Genomic DNA, 22,148 nt, shown 5'->3' with positions numbered 1-22,148 from the left:
ATGATATGTATACACACACACACACACACACACACACACACACACACACAGGATCTACTTTTAGTTCTTTAAGGAATCGCCACCCTGTTTTCCATAGTTGTACTAGTTTACATTCCCACCAGCAGTGTAAAAGTGTTCCCTTTCACCACATCCATGCCAACATCTAGTATTATTTTATTTTTTAATTATGGCCATTCTTGCAGGAGTAATATAGTATAACATTGTGATTCTGATTTGCATTTCCCTGATAATTAGTGATGTTGAGCATATTTTCCATATGTTTGTTGGCCATTTGTATATCTCCTCTTGAGAATTGTCTTTTCATGTTCTTAGCCCACTTTTTGATGAGATTATTTGTTTTTATCTTGCTGGTTTGTTTGAGTTCCTTATAGATTCTGGATATTAGTCCTTGGTTGGACGAAGAGTTTGCAAAGATGTTCTCCCACTCTGTGGGCTGTGTATTGACTCTGCTGATTATTTCCTTTGCTGTGCAGAAGCTTTCTAGTTTAATTAAGCCCCATCTATTTATCTCTGTTTTTGTTGCATTTGTTTTGGAGTTCTTGGTCATGAACTCTTTCTAGGCCAATGTCTAGAAGAGTTTTTCCAATGTTATCTTGTAGAATTTTTATGGTTTCAGGTCTTAGATTTATGTCTTTGATCCACCTTGAGTTGATTTTTGTGTAAGGTGAGATATGAAAATCCAGTTTCATTCTTCCACATGTGGCTAGCCAATTATTCCAGCACCATTCGTTGAATAGAGTGTCCTTTCCCCACTTCATGTTTTTGATTGCTTTTTTGAATATCAGTTGGCTAAGTATTTGGCTTTATTTCCGGGTTCTCTATTCTGTCCCATTCGTCTACACCTCTCACCACTTCTATTTAATATAGCACAAGAAGTCCTAGCAAAAGCAATTAGGCAAGAGATAGAAATGAAAGACATCCAAATTGGAAAAGTTAAATTGTAAAATTTCCGTACAATTATTATCAAAATTCCAATGAAATTTTTCACAGAATGATGACATGATCTCATATATAGAAAACCCTAAAAATGCTACTAAAACACCATTAGAACTAATAAACTGACTTAGTAAATTTGCATGATACAATATCAACATACAAAAGTCGGTAGCATTTCTATACACTAATAATGAGAAGAAAACAATCTTATTTACAATAGCTACCAAAAAATAAAAATATTTAAGAATAAATTTAACCAAGGAAGTGAAAGACATGAAAACTATAAAACATTGATGAAAAATTGAAAAAGGCAGAAATAAATGAAAATATATTTCATTGTTGTGGATCGAAAGAATAAATATTATTAATATTAATATTGTTCATACTACCCAAAGTGATCTACGGATTCCATACAATACTTGGCAAGGTGTGGTGGCTCACGCCTGTAATCCCAGCTCTTTGGGAGGCCGAGGTGGGCAGATTACCTGCAACCAAGAGTTCGAGACCAGCCTGGCCAACATGGTGAAACCCTGCCCGTCCTAAAAATACAAAAGTTATCTGGGTGTGATGGCGCTCACCTGTAGTCTCTGCTAGTCAGTAGGCTGAGGCATGAGAATCACCTGCACCTGGGAGGCAGAGGTTGCAGTGAGCCAAGATGGTGCCACTGCACTCCAGCCTGGGCAACAGAGCAAGACACCATTCCATACAATTCTTATCAAAATTCCAATGAAATTTTTCATAGAAATAGATGAAAAATCCTAAAATTGTATGAAACCATAAAAGACCCCAAATTGTCCAAAACAATATTAAGTAAAAAGAACAAAGCTAGAGACAACACACTACCTGACTTAAAATTCTACTACAGGCTGGGCATGGTGGCTGATGCCTGTAATCCCACCACTTTGGGAGGCTGAGGTGGGCGGATCATGAAGTCAGGAGTTCAAGACCAGCCTGACCAACATGGTGAAACCCCTCCTCTACTAAAGATACAAAAATTAGCCAGGCGGGCTGGCACATGCCTGTAATCTCAGCTACTCAGGAGGCTGAGGCAGGAGAATCACTTGAACCTGGGAGGCGGAGGTTGCAGTAAGCCGAGATCATACCACTGCACTCCAACCTGGGCAACAAAGCGAGATTCTGTCTCAAAAAAAAAAAAAATTATACTACAAAGCTATGTTAATTAAAATAGCAAGATACTGGCATAAAAACAGATTCATGGACCAATGGAACAGAATAGAGAACCCAGAAATAAATCCACACATTTATGTTCAATTGATTTTATGACAAAGATGACAAGAACAAGCAATGGGGAAAGGACAGTTTCTTCAATAAATGCTGTTAGGACAACTGAATATCCATATACAGAAGTATAAAATTAGGCCCTTATCTCACACCATATATAAAAAGAGCCTCAAAATGAATTAAAGACTTAAAAGTCAGACCTGAAATTCTAAAACTACTAGAAGAAAACAGTAGAAAAACTACGTAGCATTTGTTTGAGCAATGACTTTTTGGGTATGACCCCAAATTCAAGGCAATAAAAGTGAAAACAGACAAATAGGATTACATCAAATGGAAGTTTATGCACAGACAAGGAAGCAGGAAACAGAGTGAAGAAACAAGCTATGAAATTGGAGAAAATATTTTCAAATCACATATCTAAAAAGGGGTTAATATTCAAAATAAATTGGGAACTCAACACCAATAGTAAGAAAACAACCCTATTAAAAATGGGCAAGGGATAAGACATATAAATGGTCAATGAGTATATGAAAAAATGTTCAACACCAGTAATCCTCAGAGAAATGCACATTAAAACTACACAGTGAAGTATTACCACACATCTGTTAGAATGACTGGTAATAAGGAGATAAAAAATAACAAGTGACAGCCAGGATGTTTAGAAAAGGAAACCTTTGTACACTATTGGCGGGAATGTAAATTGGTGCAGCCCTCATGGAAAATAGTATGGAAGTTCCTCAAAAACTTCATAATAGAAGTATCATATGTTCCAATAATCCCATTACTAAGTTAACATACAAAGGAAATGAAATCAGTATGTCAAAGAGATGTCTTCCCTCCCATGTTCATTGCAGCATTATTCACAATAGATACCCAAATTCTGGAAACAACCTAAGTGTTCATCAATAGATGAATAGATTTTTAAAATGTGGCATATATACACACATTCCTTCTTTTTGCTGTTGTTGCTTTATGTTTTTTGAGATGGAGTCTTGATCTGTCACCAGGCTGGAGTGCAGTGGTGCCATCTCAGCTCACTGCAACCTCTGCCTCCCAGGTTCAAGCGATCCTCCTGCCTCAGTCTCCTGAGTAGCTGGGACTACAGGCACACACTACCACACCCAGCTAATTTTTTTGCATTTTTAGCAGAGACAGGGTTTCACCATGTTGACCAGGATGGTCTCGATCTCTTGACCTCGTGATCTGCCCGCCTCAGCCTCCCAAAGCACTGGGATTACAGGTGTGAGCCATCACGCCCGGCCACATTCCTTCTTTTTAAAGGTTGTAATACTATTCAATTTTTAAAAAGAAGGAAATTCTGTAATTTGCAACAATAGGGATAAACCTGGAGGACATTATGTTAAATAAAATAAGGCAGGCACAGAAAGACAAATACTACATGATCTCACTTTTATGTGAACTATAAAAAAAGTTGAATGCATAGAAGTAGAAAGTGGAATGCTGGTTATCAGGGGTTATGGGATGGAGGAGATTGTCAAATACTATGAAATTTTAGTTCAATAGGAGAAATAAGTTTAAGAGCTCTATTTACAGCATAGTGACTATAGTTAGTAACAATGTATCGTATTCTCGAAAATTTCTAAAAGTGGATTTTAAGTGTTTTTAGCTTGATTTAGTCATTACACAATGTATACATATTTCAAAACATCATGTTATACACAAAAGTACATACACTTTTTGTCAATTATATATATATATATATAAATACATTGTAAAAAAAAAAAAAGAAACAGCTACAATTAGATGCAGCAGTCCACTATTTAGCAGCAGAGAAGAAAGATTTTCTAAATTGAAAATAGGAGTAAAACTGGAAGGCTATCTTGAACTTCATCTTCTCCTCTCAAGGAGTTTCCTGAAAAGTGCTTGTGTATTGAAACTCACTTCATTCAATGATGAGACAGAGGAAGGAACCGTAATAGTATGAAAAACATATCCTGTAGACTTCTATTTCTGGCCAAGACGGAGTAACAGGGAACAGATTTCTTTTTCTGGCTTAATCAAAGAAACTGGAAAAAATAGTAAAACATATATAAAACAATGTTTTTAAGACAATGGACAGCAAGAATAAAGGGGCGGCAATCCCTGAGATACAGCAAACAAGTGAGGTGAAATTTGAGATTGTCTGTTTACTGACCTGAGAGTTTCCAGGCCAAAACACAGGCACAGTAAATCACTAAAAGGGCCAGTATAGTCCCTAAGTCAAGGAGACAGATGTTGGGTTCAGGAATGCCAGGGCAGCTAGAGTTCATGAGATAGAGAACATAGCTGTACAGTGAGAGAACACGAGACATCTCCAAAGGGTCCCCACTAATCAGTTTATGTGTTAAGAAACTATGAAGACTGAGGAAAGTGTCACCTAGAATGATTAGAAGCTCACTGTTCAGGATTTACACAAGACTATGGAGAGTGTGCCTCCATATCAGCCAAAATAAAAAGCCCCAAGATTCACAGGGCAGTGGGTAGAGTATACTTGCCTCCATAACGGAGAATAATTAGCCCCAGAATAAATTTTACTCTGCTATCTAACAAAGCTTCCAACCTAACAAAGCTTAAAATATAAACCTGAAATGATGCAAGTCACAATAGCTAAATTTTATTTAAAAAGTACTAGGCATGAAAAGGAAAAAGGAAGTATGATTTTAATGAAAAGGAAAAAATCAATCAAAATTGACCCAGAACTGACACATACATTAGAAATAAAAGACAAGAGCATTAAAACATTTATTATAATTTCATTCTATATATTCAAAAGGTACAAACATGAGATACACAGAAAACCCAAATGAAACCAACAGAGATGAAAACTACAACTACAATGTTTGAGGTAATAAATACACCAGATGAAAATGTCACTCTGACAACTGTGGATCTATTTACTATCTACAATTTGACTTTTCCAGAATGTTATATAAATGGAATCATACACTACATAGCCTTCCAAGTGTGGCTTTTTATTTAGCATAATACGTTCAAAATTCATCAATATTGTTGCATGTATCAGTAGTTTTCTCCTTTTATTGCTATTATATTCCATTGTACCATTATACATTAATTTTGTTTACATATGCATCAGTTTAAGGATATTTGGGTTGTTTCCAGGTTGGGCAATTACAAATGAAGACAAAATAAATATTTGTACAGAAGATTTTGAAAAGGTCTCTACGGAGGCCTTCATTTCTATCACGCAAATACCTGGGAATGAGATTGATGGGTCATATGGTATGAGTATTTCTTTAACTTCATAAAAACTGCCAAATTATTTTCCAAAGTGGTTGCACTATTGCACATTCACACCACTAAGAAATGACCATTCTAGTTGTCCTGCATACTAAATCAGGTATTTTTCTTTTAGTTATTCTAACAAGTATGTAAAAATGAGTTCTCTTTGTTTTAGTTTGCATTTCCCTATGACCAAAAATGTTGAATAAGTTGAAATTACATTGAATGATGATTTTGAAAATATTTTCATGCACTTGTTTCTCAATTATATTTCTTCTTTGGTCAAGTGTCTATTCAAATCATTTACTCATTTTAATTGAGTTTTTTGCTCTTATTTTGAGTTGTGAGAGTTTTTTACATTACTGATTTTGTCAGTTATATGTTGTGCAAATATTCAAGTCTGTGTCTTAACTTTTCATTTTTGTAACATTTGATAACACAGAGGGCAAATGAGGGGTGTTATTTTAATTAACATAAGTTTATCAATATTTCCTTTTATAGTTTACTATTTTTGAGTCCTGCTTTTAAAAACTTTATCTCATTGAATACCTTAAGACTTTATTGTACATTTTTTCGAGAAGTTTCATAGCTTTAGCTCTTACATACGAGTATATTACACATTTTGAGATAATATTGTATATGGAGTGAGGTAATTTTAGGGTTTATTCCTTTGCATATGGATGTCTAATTAGTTGAGCATTATATGTTAAAAGGCTGTCACTACCCTCCATTGAATTACTTTGGCATCTTTATGAAAAATTAACCATAACTGAATGTGTCTATTTCTTTTCTTTTTCTTTTTTTTTTTTTTTTTTTTTTTTTTTGAGACGGAGTCTCGCTCTGTCACCCAAGCTGGAGTGCAGTGGCGCAATCTCGGCTCACTGCAACGTCCGCCTCCCGGGTTCTAGCAATTCTGTCGCTTCAGCCTCCGGAGTAGCTGGGACTACAGACGCGCACCACCATGCCTGGCTAATTTTTTGTATTTTTTTAGTAGAGACGGGGTTTCACCGTGTTAGTCAGGATGGTCTCTTTCTCCTGACCTTGTGATCCGCCCACCTCAGCCTCCCAAAGCGCTGAGATTACAGGCGTAAGCCACCGCGCCTGGCCTGAATTTCTCTATTTCTATTATTCTCTATTCTGATTTATTGATCTGTTGTGTCTGTCTTTCAAGCAATATGACATTGACTTCATTATTATGCCTTTAAGATAAGAATTGAAATAGGTAATGAGTCCCCCAACTTTGCTATTTTTCAAAATTCTTTGGCCATTCTAAGTTCTTTCCTTTCTATATGAATCTTACAATGAGCTGGTCATTCCCTAACCAATAAACAAAATTTTACTGGAATTTTAATTAGAATAGCATGGAATCTATAGATTTGGGGAAAATTGACATTTATTCCAACACTGAGTCTTTTAATCCATGACCATGGTGTATCTATATAATTCTCCTTTGATTTCTATAATTGGAATCAATATTTTGTCATTTCAGAATACAAATATTTTAAATATTTTGTGAGAGCTATTCCTGCTTTTCATGTTTTTAATCCTTCTGAACCTATTATAGTTACATTTAAATTTCCAAACTTTCATTCCCAATATATAAAAATATAATTTATCAGCCGGGCGCGGTGACTCACGCCTGTAATCCCAGCACTTTGGGAGGGCAAGGCGGGTGGATCACTAGGTCAGGAGATCGAGGCCATCCTGGCTAACACCGTGAAACCCCGTCTCTACTGAAAATACAAAAAATTAGCCGGGCCTGGTGGCGGGCGCTTGTAGTCCCAGCTACTCGGGAGGCTGAGGCAGGAGAATGACGTGAACCTGGGAGGCGGAGCTTGCAGTGAGCCGAGATCTCACCACTGCACTCCAGCCTGGGTGACAGAGCGAGACTCCATCCATCTCAAAAAAAAAAATATATATATATATATATATATAAAATTTATCTTTATTAATCTTGTAATATATAAACATGATTAACTATTGTATTTTTATTAGTTTTTTGTGAATTTTTTGGTATTTTCCAAGTAGATAATAATGTCATCTCCAAATGAGATGTTTTTGTATTTTTCTTTCTAATATGTATGCCTTTTATTTCTTTTTCTTGCCTTAGTGCACTAAGATCTACATGATCCCAAAGAGAATGCAATCAGCCCTTTACCATAAAGTATGATATTGGCAGTAGGTTTTTTTGTAGACTCCCTTTGTTGGTTTAAAGAAGTTCCCATTACTTCCTAGTACATTAAGAGTTTTGTGCTGTTTTGTCTCTGTCAGTGTGAGTGGATGCTGATTTTTTTCAAATACTTTTCTGTATCTATTGAGATGATTATGTGACCTTTCATCTATTGATATGGTAAATTTTATAGATTGATTTAAGTTAAACAAGACTAAATTCCTGCAATAAATCCCACTTGATCATGGTGTATTATCATTTTAATATGTAGCTGGGTTTAATTTGATAATATTTCTTAAGGATTTTTGAAAATATGTTTTGATTTAAGTTAACAAGACTTAAATTCCTGCAATAAATCCCATTTGATCATGATGTATTATCATTTTAATATATAGTTGGGTTTAATTTGATAATATTTCTTAAGGATTTTTGAAAATATGGTTATGAGGATACTGGTCTGTAATTTTCTTGTAATATCTTTGGTTTTAGTATCAAGGTAATGCTGTACTCGTAAAATAAGTTGGTAAACAACTTTCATCTTCTTCTACTGGTGAAGTTTACGTAGGATTTGAATTCATTCTTCATTAAATGTTTGGTTGAATTTTCCAGTGAAATAAACTAGGCCTGAAGTTTTCGTTGTTGGAAGTTTATTAACACTGAATTCATTTCCTTTAATATAGAACTATGGCAGACAAAATCCTAATATGATCTCCAAAATTTCTTTCCCTGGTGTAAATGCTGTATATAATGCCCTTGAGCGTGAGTTGAACCTGTGCATATGATGAAATATCATTCATGTGATTATATCACATGATATGACAAAATGGTGTTTATCCTGAATGGACCAAAAGTAATTTGGTAAGTTATTTAAAACCAAAGTTTTCAATACTCATCATCACTGGCCATCAGAGAAATGCAAATCAAAACCACAATGAGATACCATCTCACACCAGTTAGAATGGCGATCATTAAAACTTCAGGAAACAACAGGTGCTGGAGAGGATGTGGAGAAATAGGAACACTTTTACACTGTTGGTGAGACTGTAAACTAGTTCAACCATTGTGGAAGACAGTGTGGCGATTCCTCAGGGATCTAGAACTAGAAATACCATTTGACCCAGCCATCCCATTACTGGGTATATACCCAAAGGATTATAAATCATGCTGCTATAAAGACACATGCACACGTATGTTTATTGTGGCACTATTCACAATAGCAAAGACTTGGAACCACGCCAAATGTCCAACAATGATAGACTGGATTAAGAAAATGTGGCACATATACACCATGGAATACTATGCAGCCATAAAAAATGATGAGTTCATGTCCTTTGTAGACACATGGATGAAGCTGGAAACCATCATTCTCAGCAAACTATCTCAAGGACAAAAAACCAAACACCGCATGTTCTCACTCACAGATGGGAATTGAACAATGAGAACACATGGACACAGGAAGGGGAACATCACACTCTGGGGACTGTTGTGGGGTGAGGGGAGGGGAGAGGGATAGCATTTGGAGATATACCTAATGTTAAATGACGAGTTACTGGGTGCAGCACACCAACATGGCACATGTATACATATGTAACTAACCTGCACGTTGTGCATATGTACCCTAAAACTTAAAGTATAATTTTAAAAAGAAAGTTTTCTTCAGCTTGTCACAGAAGAGAAAGGCATAGAGGCAGGCACAATATGACTAGTCTGTAAGAAAGCAAACATCCATACTGTAAACTATAGGAGATGTGTCAACAGCTAGGAGTTGAATGCAGTTCCTAGCCAATAGCTAGTAGGAAAATGGAAACCTCAGTCCTATAACCATAAGAAAATGATGAGGCCTGCTATAATTAGAGCAGTCAGGGATGTTCTCTTGGAGGACATGATCTGTGAAATAATATCTAAGTTGTGAAATAGAGACACTCAAGAAAAAAAAAACTATTTCCAAGCCAAGAAAATACTTGTTAGGGTTAGGGTTAAAAAAGAAAAAGAAAAAAAAAGATAAACTTGGCACTTTTCTAGGCATTGTGGCCAGAGTGTACGAATAAGAAGAATGCAGATTAATTAAGTCATAAAGGTAGGCAGAAGGCCAGAAAATACAGATCAGGGTAAGAAGTTTATTTGCATTTTATTCAGGTTGCAATGGAAGCCACTGGAGGATTTTCAAACAGAAAGAATGCCATAATCCACCGTATACATGGAAAGAATATTTGTGCCATGATATGTCTTATGATATTTTTGGAGAGGCAAAAGTAAAGCAAAGAGATTAATTAGATGGGTATTAAAATATTATAGCTGAGAAATGATAGACATTTACAATTAGGATATTTTGGGTGAAGGTAATAAGAAGTATTCAGTTTCAAAATAATATTTATTTTATTTCCATAGGTTTTGGGGAACAGGTGGCATTTGGTTACATGAGTAAGTTCTTTAGCGGTGATTTGTGAGAGTTTGGTGCACCTATCACCCAAGCAGTATACACTAAACCAAATTTGTAGCCTTCTCTCACCCGCTTCCCACCCTTTTCCCCCACAGGCCCCAAAGTCTATTGTATTATTCTTCTGCCTTTGCATCCTCATAGCTTAGCTCCCACTTATGAGTGAGAACATATGATGTTTGGCTTTCCATTCCTGAGTTACTTCACTTAGAATAATAGTCTCCAATCCCATCCAGGTTGCTTTGAATGCCATTAATTTATTCCTTTTTATGGCTGAGTAGTATTCCATTGTGTGTGGAGATTATACATATATATCACAGTTTCTTTATCCACTCGTTGATTGATGGGCATTTGTGTTTGTTCCATGATTTTGCAAAAACTGTGCTGCTATAAACATGTGTGTGCAAGTATCATTTTCATATAATGACTTCTTTTCCTCTGGATAGATACCCAGTAGTGAAATTGCTGGATCAAATAGTAGTTCTACTTTTCATTCTTTAAGGAATCTCCATGCTGTTTTCCATAATTCAAACCAACAAGACTTATTTATCAATGAGTTTGGGGATATGAGGAAAGAAGATAAATCAAGGATGTTTCCTAAAATTTTGGCCTAGACTATTGGGTGAAGAGTACTGCTATTCTGAGATGAGGAAAATTTGAAGGGAAAAAACAGGGTGGGAGGTAGATCTACATTCTAATTTGGCCATGCTGGGTTTGAATTGTCTATCAGAAATTGAAACAGAGATGCCAATAAGGCAGTAGATGTAAAAGTCTAGGATTCAGGGGAGAGGTAAAGATTGACCATATAAATTGGATGAACCTCAACCTATAGATAATATTTAAAGTCATGGCTATGGAAGTTATCATTTAGTGAACCCATTAGGTAGCAGAAAAAAAGACAAAGACAGTCAAGGGGTGCTTCAGTATATGGTGGAGAAGGGTAAGTTAGAAAATATGACTAAAAGAAGTGACTGGTGAGGTAGCAAGGAATGCAGTGAGTGTGATATTACAGAAGCACAAAAAAGCAAGTGTTCTGAGAAGGAGAGAGGGGTCACTTCTGTCAAATGATGCTTGCAAGTCAAGTAAGATGATGACCCATCTTGGTAAGTGGCCCCTCAAGCAAATACTATAATGCAGGGAAACTTTCTTTGATCACCAGATTATCTATTAATGTAGTTAAAGCTTGTAGACTTTGGTTAATAAAGCTAGCAGATAAACATCAATAGTACTAAAGTTGTTTGAAGTTAGAAGCCACTAATACATTTGAAGTTTAAGCATATAACTGAAATTTAACTGTATCTGAAAAAGGTTTGGCGTATTAATTTTGCCAAGGGAGTCACAACCCTTACTTGTCTGAAACAGGAAGAGACAGAAATCAGCTGACCTCATGAAAGGGAGGTCTGTATGAATGACCATCTAGCTTAAGGCTAAAACATATACACTTGGTCCATGTTGCTGTTATTGCACCTGCTTCCTAAACGTTTTTAGAATAACCATTCAGCCTCTTTCAGTCAGTATGGCCCAAGTCTTGCCTGCTGGTGTAGTGAATTGTAATATTTAGATTCTTTTCTTGACTTAAAATCATTTTTTTTCAGCTCCACCAGGACTCACAAAAAGGAACAGCAATATTAAAACTTGCCCAAACTTTGCAATCTGGGAGTCTGAGATTGTAGGTAAAGACACACTCTAAAGAAATAAATTGTCTACTGTCTACAATTATAAAACTAGAAAAATTATCTCTGAACATAATAATACAGAAATAAAAATAAAAGTTGAAAAATTAAGTCTAGTGAAGAAAAGGTAAGGTCAATAGATGGAAGTCTTCATAAAGTTTGGGGAATTATTCAAATGAGAATATTAGACCAAGAAAGCTGAAAGGCTAAGAAGGGATAATAAGAGAATGAAATGTTTGAAATCAAAAATATAGAGGCAGGATAGTTATTGGTGATTATTATGGCAGTGGTTGGTTTAAGAAGATGCAGAAAACAAAAATTAAAATTTAGGAGTTTAACGAAATGAGAGACCTTGTGCTGGCTAGATCCTCTAGGTGGATGTCGAAGTTTCCAACAGTGATGACGAGTCATCATGAGGTTAATGAGAATATGGGATGAGGCAGGTGACTAGCGAGCATGAGAAGGAAGATGGAGAAATGGGGACTGTACAGCCTGAAGCTGTGAAACTGACCAGGTTAGAAGAGCCTAAACTAAGGGAGTGAGGTGGCAGTGAAGTAAAAGGTAGCAGTCTATCTGAAACGCTATCCCTGGGTAGAATCAATAGGCACATGGAACTAATTGAATGCAAGAAATAAGAAATAGGAAGAGCCTAGGATGGCATGAGAATTTCTTGTTTGGAGATTTTAGGCTGATGGTAGTGTCATGAGTCAAGGCTATGTAACTTAGAAGACAAATCAGAGATGATCAGGTTTCTGCCTTCCTGCCAGCCCAGTCCTTCTCCATCCCACCTCACCATACCAGCAAGCACACATATATGCATGCATACACGGAGTTTAGGAAAAGAACCCTGAGCATAACAATCAGGTATCCTAGACTTTAAATAAATACCTTCAAGCATTTTATACGAAAAATAGGTATAATCACTTGGTCTAAGATACTAGACAGTAGTCCAAGAAAATGAGCTTCTCAGGAAGGGAAGGAGGAAGGAATGAAAGGAGGAAAGGAGTGAGGGAAGGAGAAAAAGAAAGAGAGAGGAAGAGAGGGAGGGAGGGAGGCTGGCAGGAGGGAGATTCTGACAACACAATCACAAACAACACAAGGGAGAAAAAGAAACAGATTCATTTTAAAAGCACAGAAAAAGAGGGTTAAATCAGTATTTAAAGCAGATGGTATAACGTTAACAGATGGCAATAAAAAGCACAGAACTTCTCAAGTCCTATTTTTCTTTTGTCCTCTCTATCAAAGAATCAATCTTCAAAACTGCAAATGGAAGAACAAACAAGACACTGAAGTAATTGAAGCTCAAAGGCCAGGATGTGCGATTCAGTATGTGAATGCAAGAAGTGTTGAGTATGAATCATTAATGACCAAAAGAAGATCTATTAAATTTAGTAGAAGAGGTTATTACACCAACTCAGAAGGATATGTCTTTCATTGGAAAAGGGACTTTGAATATATATTTGGAAATATATGGTGTGTTATGCTAACAAAAATAAAAACAAATAAGAATAGCATAAATTAATCAACAAAAATGCCTCACTCATAATTGAAGACTAAGTCCTGATAATAAGAAAACTATATAGTGCTGACATTCTTATCATTATAAGAAGGTGGGATGAACGGGGAGTGGTTTGTGCAGAGGATGACTGAGATCTGAGATCAGATAAATGAAGATATGAGTTATTGATCAAAGTAAATTGCTTTGAGCTTGAGTTCTTCTTGGGCATGGTACCTGCCCACCATTCCTTTAGAGCTCACACCTAATGCAAATAAACTTTCCAGTCTATCAGTCTAAATACCTTGCTGTCCTACTGTCAGTGCTTGCTTTTCTGGAAGTTATCATAAAGAGCTTGCATTGTTACCACTTTGCCTTGTTTATTTACCCAGTTCATTGTGACTACAATGATATACATAACTTATATCTTCCAGAAACTCAGTGCTGTGAAATTGAAAACTGTGTACAAACATGATCTCTTGTTGTCTTCATTAAAAGAGTATATAGTTCAAGTCCGTAACACAGATCAATTATACTGCCAAGATGTTGCAAGAATGTGAAGATATTGTCATATAATTGTTTTAGAGAACATTTGAAGACTAGTGGAATATACAATTAATATTAGAGATTGAACACTGGCAAAACCCACTTCTAAAACTACTGTTGCTGGGACCATCAAAGACTCCTAACCAAAAAATCAAAATGTTGGCTGGGTGTGGTGGCTCAGGCCTGTAGTCCCAGCACTTTGGGAGGCCGAGGTAGGCGGATCATGAGGTCAGGAGATCGAGACCATCCTGGCTAACACGGTGAAACCCCGTCTCTAATAAAAAATACAAAAAATTAGCCAGGCATGGTGGCGGATGCCTGTAGTCCCAGCTACTCGGGAGGCTGAGGCAGAAGAATGGCGTGAACTCAGGAGGTGGAGCTGGCAGTGAGCCGAGATAGCGCCACTGCACTCCAGCCTGGGTGACAGAGCGAGACTCCGTCTCCAAAAAAAAAAAAAAAATCAAAATGTTATCTTCAGCCCTCAACCAAGTGACAAAGTAACCACTCTATCTAAATTCCTTTCTCTCTTAGCTCACTGGGTACCTCACATTCCTAATTCTCCTAATTCTCTACTCCTTTATTCTAAGTCTTCTTTTCATTTGTCATGCTAGACTAATCCTACATCAGTCTCTAAGTAATTCTGCATCTTATCTGCTTAGTCCCAGATCTTTTTCTTCTCTCTGGATGGTCTCCTCTCGAGCTACAGATTTCTGTTCCCAAGTATACCTTGTTATCCATGAGCATTCCAAACATAACATACTCTCTAATAGCTGCTCAGAAATTGCCTCTCTGCCACTGTAAATGGTATCACTATCAATCTATTCTCCCACTGGAAATTTCAGTTTTTCTTGACTTATTTTATTCCCTATCAATTACTGTACTTACATCTCAGAAGAGTCTCTGGAATCTAATGTCTTCTCTTCATATTCATTTTTATTGCCTTAATTTAACCCTTCAGCATCTCCCACAGAAATTTATATTGACCCTCCTACCTGATCCCTCTATCACTAGTCCTTACCTGCTCTAGTTCATGTCCACATCATCTGCAGCACTTTCTTCTTCAGGTAATCTTACAATACTCCTTCCCAGATTAAACCACTTGAGGCCAGGGACTGTGAAATTAAAGTGTTGTTTTCCTAGCACCTAGAACAATGCCTAACAAACACTACATTCTCAATAGATAATGGAACAATGAATATGGAGGCTCCACTGTCTGCTCACCACCGTCCTGACAGCCAACCACCTTCATGAGTCACTGTTTTAAATAAACTATCCCTCTACACAGGGCAGGATAGTTCAGTCATTTAAAACCCAGGCTTTGGATCCCTCCAATTCCTGGCATATGATAAGTTTAAATACTTGTAACCATTGTTATTTGTGTTATTATTGATTATCTTCCTCAATAATTTCAACTGATGAATTTGTACTTATTTCCAACTCCTCAAACTTGATTAAATCACCTTCACCCTGTTATAACACTTTGAACACAATAACACCTCTTTTCACATCAGTCACACACATTGCAAAGGCTATGTTTTATTCATCTTTGCGTCCCATCATATAATATAGAATGCCTAGCACATAGTAGTTTTCTAAGAAATATTTGTTGCTGCATAAAAGTAATATCAAAGAAGCCAGGAGAATAGAAAGTTTACCAAAAAAGGGCTAATACTAATCAATTCTATAAATACGTCAAGAGGAATGAAGATTAAAAGAGGCCATCACTGTGGACTTCAGGTTAAATGTCGTGGATTGAACATTTTGGTTTGCAACTGCTCTTCTTCAAACCTTCACTAAAATAAGATTAAGGGGAAAACTAAGAAATAGATAGATAAGGCAGGGTGCAGTGGCTCACACCTGTAATCCCAGCACTTTGGGAGGCCAAGGTGCGTGGATCACGAGGTCAGGAGTTCAAGACCAGCCTGACCAAGATGGTGAAACCCTGTCTCTACTAAAAATACAAAAATTAGCCAGGCGCAGTGGCAGCCACCTGTAATCCCAGCTACTCAGGAGGCTGAGGCAGGAGAATCACTTGAACCCAGGCAGCAGAGGTTGCAGTGAGCCAAGATCATGCCACTGCACTCCAGCCTAGGTGACAGAGTAAGACTCCATCTCAAAAAAAAAAAAAAAGAAAGAAAGAAATAGATAGATGAAATGGATAAATATACTAGGATTAAGGTAACATGAAAGGAAGTGACAGCAACAAAATTAAGAACCTACCTAGAAAGCAGACAGTTGATTAGTAACTATCGGCAAAACAAGTAAAGCCAAAGCCTAAGCTAGAAGTAGGAAAAGCCAAGAAGCAAATGTATTCATGACACAGAATCTCAGAACACCTCAGGAATCAAAAGAACTACTATTCCTAAAAACTGGTGGTGTAGTTTGTGCTGGAGATTACAAGAATCACTTCAATTCTGAGATTCCTACCCTTATTCCACACTGAAAGGCAACTGCTCCTGCTCCATACAATAGAAGCCGAATGGTTTATTCCTTTGGAGAAGTGAAACAGAGGGGATGTAGACTCAAGAACAACAGGCCCAGCTGATGATGAGTGCATCATACTGAAAATAAGAGGATAAGGTGAAACTCTTGTGCAATGAATGATGAAACAATTGTTCTTTTTCTCTTCACTTAGCCCCAAGAGGAAATACAGCCAAAAAAAAAAGGAAATACAGCAAAGTGTATATCTTCCCAGGAAATTAGAGGGTTCCCCCAGGAGGAAATAGACCAATATAAAAGTAAAAATATTGAAATATTGATAATTCAGAATCTTCCAATAAAAGACCCTAGTCAGTTCAGCTTAGGTGGTCATAATGCAAACATTAAAAATAATAATGTAAGTAACAAGAATGGATAGAAAGAAGGAGTGTGTTCACATGCCAGCACATGGGGGAATAAGAAAAGTAAACATCAATTTTCTAGGGTAAGAAGTCAATAGATAATATCTAAATCCAAAAAAAAGAAATTTTGTCAGTACAGTATAAGCATGTGTAGTAGTCAGGATTCTCCACAGAAACAGAAGCAATAAGACATATATATATATATATATGTTTATAATTATGTGTATGTTTATCTATGTTTTATATTTTATATATAGAGAGATTTCTTATAAGGCATTGGCTCTCATGATTATGGAAGCTGAAAAGATCCACAACCTGCTGTCTGTGAGCTGGAGACCCAAGACAGCTGGTGTTCTAAGTCTCAGTCTGAGGGCAGAAGAAGCCTAATGTGCCAGCTCAAACATTAGGCAGAGAGAGAGAGATAATTCCCCCTTCTTTCACCTTTTTGGTCTATTTAAATCCTCAATGCATTGGATGATGCTCACCCACACTGGGGAGGGCGATCTGCTTTACATCTATGGGCTGAAATGCTAATCTCTTCCCAAAACACTTTCACAAGCCCACCCAGAATTAATGTTTAACCAAATATTCAGGCACCCCATGACCTAGTTGATTTGACACATAAAATTAGCCATCACAGCCTGTTACTGAAAAATATGAAGGTAAATACTTGAATAATCATCTAAATGAATACAGAACGCTTGATTTCTGGGCAGCGAAGATAGGTGGAGCCAGATGAAGGGTGAAGGGATGGCAACTTTTGTTTTCGTTTTTTGTTTCTTTACAAGCCTTGAGAAAACTGCCTAAACTATCTGCATACTTAATTTCTATCTACAAAATGTTAAACAAAAAGATATGGTTGATCTTTGTGTGAGCAATTTCAGTAAGGTGACTGGGATAGAGGCCAGATACTAGGATATAAATAGAATTTATAACAATGAATGCAGGTTCACTGTTTTAAAAGTTAATCTAAAAAGAAGAAGAAAAGACAACTGTCTAAGGAAGGTATGAAATCATACCTTCCATACCCTTTTAGGAAGAGAGAAGTTATCAGTGTAAGAAATGCAAAATTTGATGCATATGCCATAATAAATGAGAATAAAAAAGAAATAATGAACAACAATATAGGAAAAAATTTAATCCAATTTTTAAAATTGGCAAAAGAGCTGAATAAAGAATATTCGAAAGAAGACATACAAATGGCAAACAGGCATGTGAAAAGATGCTCAACATCACTGATCATCAGAGAAATGCAAATCAAAACTACAATGAGAAATCATTGCATCCCAATAAAAATGGCTTCTATCTAAAAGACAGGCAATAACAAATGCTGGAGAGGATGTGGAGAAAAGGAAACCCTTGTATGCTGTTTGTGGGAATGTAAATTAGTACAACCACCATGGAGAAAAATTTGGAGGTTTCTCAAAATGTTTTATGTTTTGTATTTTATCTTATTCTTTTTTATGGCTGAATAGTAAAAAAGTAAAAATAGACTACTATATGATCTAGCAGTCCCACTGCTAGGTGTATACCCAAAAGAAAGGAAATCAGTATATCAAAGAGATAGCTGCACTCCCAGGCTCATTTCAGCACCATTCACAGTAGCCAATATTTGGATGTAACCTAATTGTCCATCAACAGATGAATAGATGAAGAAAATGTGGTACATATAAACAATGGAGTACTCTTCAGCCATGAAAAAGAATAAGATCCTTTCATTTTTCCAACAACATCGATGGAACCCAGGTTACTATTTTAAGTGAAATAAGCCAGGCACAGAAAGACAAACTTCACATGTTCTCACTTATTTGTGGAAGCTAAAAACTAAAACAATTGAACTTATGGAGATAGAGTAGAATGATGGTTAGCAGAAGCTGGGAAGGATGGTGGCGATCGGGGGGGAGTAAGGATGGTTAATGGGAATAAAAATATAGTTAGAATGAATATAATCTAGTATGTGATAGCACAACAGAGTGACTACAGTCAATAATAATTATTGTACATTTTAAAATAACTAAAAGAGTAAAATTGGACTGTTTGTAACACAAAGAAAGAATAAATGCTTGAAATGATGAACATCCCATTTACACTGATGTGATTATTATGCCTTGTATGCCTGTATCAAAATATCTCATGTACCCCATAAATATATACACCAATACTTACCCACAAAAATTAAAAATAAAAATTTTTAATAACATAAAATAAAAAAAGGAAACAGAAAAAATTATAATTAATATTATAATAAATAAGACAGACCAGGCACAGTGGCTCACGCCTGTAATCCCAGCACTTTGGGAAGCCAAGGTGGGCAGATCACAAGGTCAGGAGTTCAAGAATAGTCTGGCCAATATGGTGAAACTCCATCTGTACTAAAAATACAAAAATTAGCCAGGTATGGTGGTGGGCACCTGTAATCCCAACTACTCAGGAAGCTGAGGCAGGAGAATTGCTTGAACCCAGGAGGCAGAGGTTGCAGTGAGGCAAGATCGCACCACTGCACTCTAGCTGGGACAACAGAGCAAGACTCCATCTTGGAAAAATAAATAAATAAATAAGACACACTATAGACATACACATAATACATTAGATTTAGGAAGCAAGGAGAGTGGGGAGTCAGTATATTCACAGAAAAGTTAATAATAATTGTAATAATAGCAAACAATTTTTGAACAGGCACTATGCTAAAAATTCCTGAACATCATCGTTGAGTCCCCAAAATAGCCCTGGCAAATAGGTTTCATTATCTTCATTTTACAGTTGAGGGAAATCTCTAGGTCAGAGAAAATTGTTCTAAGTCACGAGTTCTTAACTGGGGATGATTTTGCCCAGGCAATGTCTGGAGACATTTTGTCACAACTTGGGTGGAGGGATGGATATTATTGGCATCTTGGTGGAGGTCACAGATGCTGCTAAACATCCTGCAATGCACAGAAAAACTTCCCCCTCAACTAAGCTAGATAAAAATGACAGTAAGGCTGAGGCTGAGAAGCCCCTTTTGTAGGAATACTCAAAGAAATTAAGTGATAAAAATGTATAAGAAAAGAGACTTGGCAACTGGATCAAGCCTTAATAACTGTTACACTCAGGGTTTTTCATAAATGTGCTAACTCAAAGAAGAAAACTTACAACCCATAGCAAGAGAGAAATCTAAGAATGAAGATCATGCATTAATTTCAAGTGGCAAGATAAAGATAAAACAATAGATGGAGAGAAATGTTGATGTACAGGTCAATTTGGAAAATGAAAGAGTAAAGAAAATATAATTATATGAAAGTGAAATTTATTAATATTGATTGGGCACTGCACTTTAAAGCAAGGAGCAGGATACCTCACCAGACATTGGAGGGATGCTGGAGTGAAATTGAGGGAGGTTATGATTGATCCTTTCTATTTCCACAGAGAAGAAAAACTCTAGAAATCTGCAAAAACAAATCTAGAAAAGATTAGATGGAGCATAGGGAGAATAGTAAAGATTAGGAACACCCACTGTAGGCAGAGGGAAATTGAACAAATTTAAAGGATTCAACAAATTTAAAGTCAGTAAATTTTGATAAGCCAACCTTTGAGGGTTCAGCTGAGTGTAAGGGGTTCGAGAATACATAAAAAAGAAGTCATAGGATTTTTGCCATTGACCATTTGGAGTAACAACAAATGTATTTAGCCTCATACCAAAATAAGAAATTGAAAAAAATATATCAGACAATTGTTTTCAGACATTGCACAACAAATAGTGCAGACATATGATCCTGAGAATAAAAAAAACAAATGAGTGAGCCTCACAATCATTTTGGCTTCTATGTCATCCAATATTCTGGATCATGAAGCTGGGGTAGAGAACTCCACGCAGAGCACAAAAAATTAGAGAATGTGAGAAGACAGAGATTAGGGCTTCAGTACAATCAGGTGGCTGGAAGTTATGAAACAGAGAAGGAAGCTACAAAAGAAAAAGGAGGAGAAAGAGGAAGTTATCAAAAAAACTGCATAAGTTCCTTAAAAATGAACTGAGTGCTAATCTGCGCATGTAAAAGAGGCAGGGAAAATAATAACCAAGGAGTCTTAAGATGAACAATTCCCAGAGCTCAAACAAAAGAGAAACACTCAAATTCCAATCCTCCAGAGGGCAGAGCATTTGGGAATCATCTGGGACATCAAGGAAAAACACAAATGGGTCAGACTGTCTCTATTTCTCAATACAAATAAATAGATGATGATGATAGAGAGATAGATGATAGATAAATAGGATAGATGATAGATAGATTAGACACATGATAGAGATAGATGATAGATACACGATAGATAGATAGATAGATAGATAGATAGATAGATAGATGAGAGAGAAAATAAAAAGTTGACAGATATGCACTCGAAAAAATGATCAATATCATTAGTAATCAGAGAAATAAATATTAAAAAAAAGATACCACTACACACCCATTTGATTGGCTAAATTAAAAAGGCTGACAATACCAAATGTTGACAAGAGTGTAAAGTAATAAAACTATCATACATTCTGATGAATATATAACATTTCCAATTGTAACTTTGGAAAATTGGCATTTTCTTACAAACTTATATATATGCCTATCCTGTAACCCAGTCATTTCACTTCTAGGTTTTACCCTAGAGGATGAAAACATACAAATATTCAAAGACTTTTACAGAAATTTTCATAGCAACTTTATCTTAGCCAAAAGCCAAAAACAATCTAAATGTCAATTGACTTGTGAATGAATACACAAATATTGGCATATCCATACAATAGAGTTGTATTCAGATATAAAAAGGAACAAGTTGCTTATACACACAACAATATGGATGAAACTTACATATATTTTTCTGAGCAAAACGTCAGTCACCAGAGTACATGCTGTATAATTTCATTTTCATGAAACTTTGGATTGTCTATATGAAATTCTAATCTATTGTGATAAAAAGTTTATCACTGGTTGCTTGGAGACAGGGAGAGGGAATTGTTCAGGAAGGAGACAAAGGATTTGGGGAAAACAGAATTGTCTTATACCTTAATGTGGGGGTGGGGGTTACATTAATATATACATTTGTTAAAATTTATGAAACTATTTAATTAAAATGGATGTTTTTTATTTATGTAAATTATACCCCAAGAAAGTTGAATTTAAACAAAAAGTGAGAGAACACTCAATTTTGCTGAAAATGAGAAGATGGCCCTGCCAATACAATAAGGATCCTATTGAAAGCTTCATGCATCACCATTAACAGAAACAGAAGCTATCTCTAAGGTGTTCAAGGCACTAAAAAAGAGGACAAGAGGGAGAGTGGTAGAGACAAGCAGGCATGTGTCTCCTGATGAAAGGACATGATACCACTCTATGAAAAAAATGCAATCTGATCAATTGTGTAGATCTAAAGACCAGTTGGATCTAGATCCAATCAGAAAATAAAACAAATGGAGGAATCCGTTTAACAGACGCCATGGGAACACACAGCAACATCTAGACTGCAGAAAACTCTGCAGGAAAAAATGACAGGATTTTTAGAACTAGGGAAATATCTAGACTAATCTTTA

The 22,148-nt window shown here is 36.2% G+C and overlaps 1 long non-coding RNA gene across 1 annotated transcript in view; it reads right to left on the bottom strand.

Moving 5' to 3' along the window:
- LOC129533622 (uncharacterized) overlaps positions 1-21,495 on the bottom strand; it is a 148,426-nt gene extending 126,931 nt beyond the window's left edge. The window contains exon 1 of the long non-coding RNA XR_008679893.2: positions 21,430-21,495. This is a non-coding gene — a long non-coding RNA (uncharacterized lncRNA). The remainder of the gene's footprint in view (positions 1-21,429) is intronic.
- Between the last annotated feature and the right edge of the window lie 653 nt (positions 21,496-22,148).

This window comes from Gorilla gorilla, chromosome 4 (assembly GCF_029281585.2).
Source record: "Gorilla gorilla gorilla isolate KB3781 chromosome 4, NHGRI_mGorGor1-v2.1_pri, whole genome shotgun sequence".
NCBI lineage: Eukaryota > Metazoa > Chordata > Mammalia > Primates > Hominidae > Gorilla > Gorilla gorilla.
This window is presented reverse-complemented; position numbering and strand designations above follow the sequence as displayed.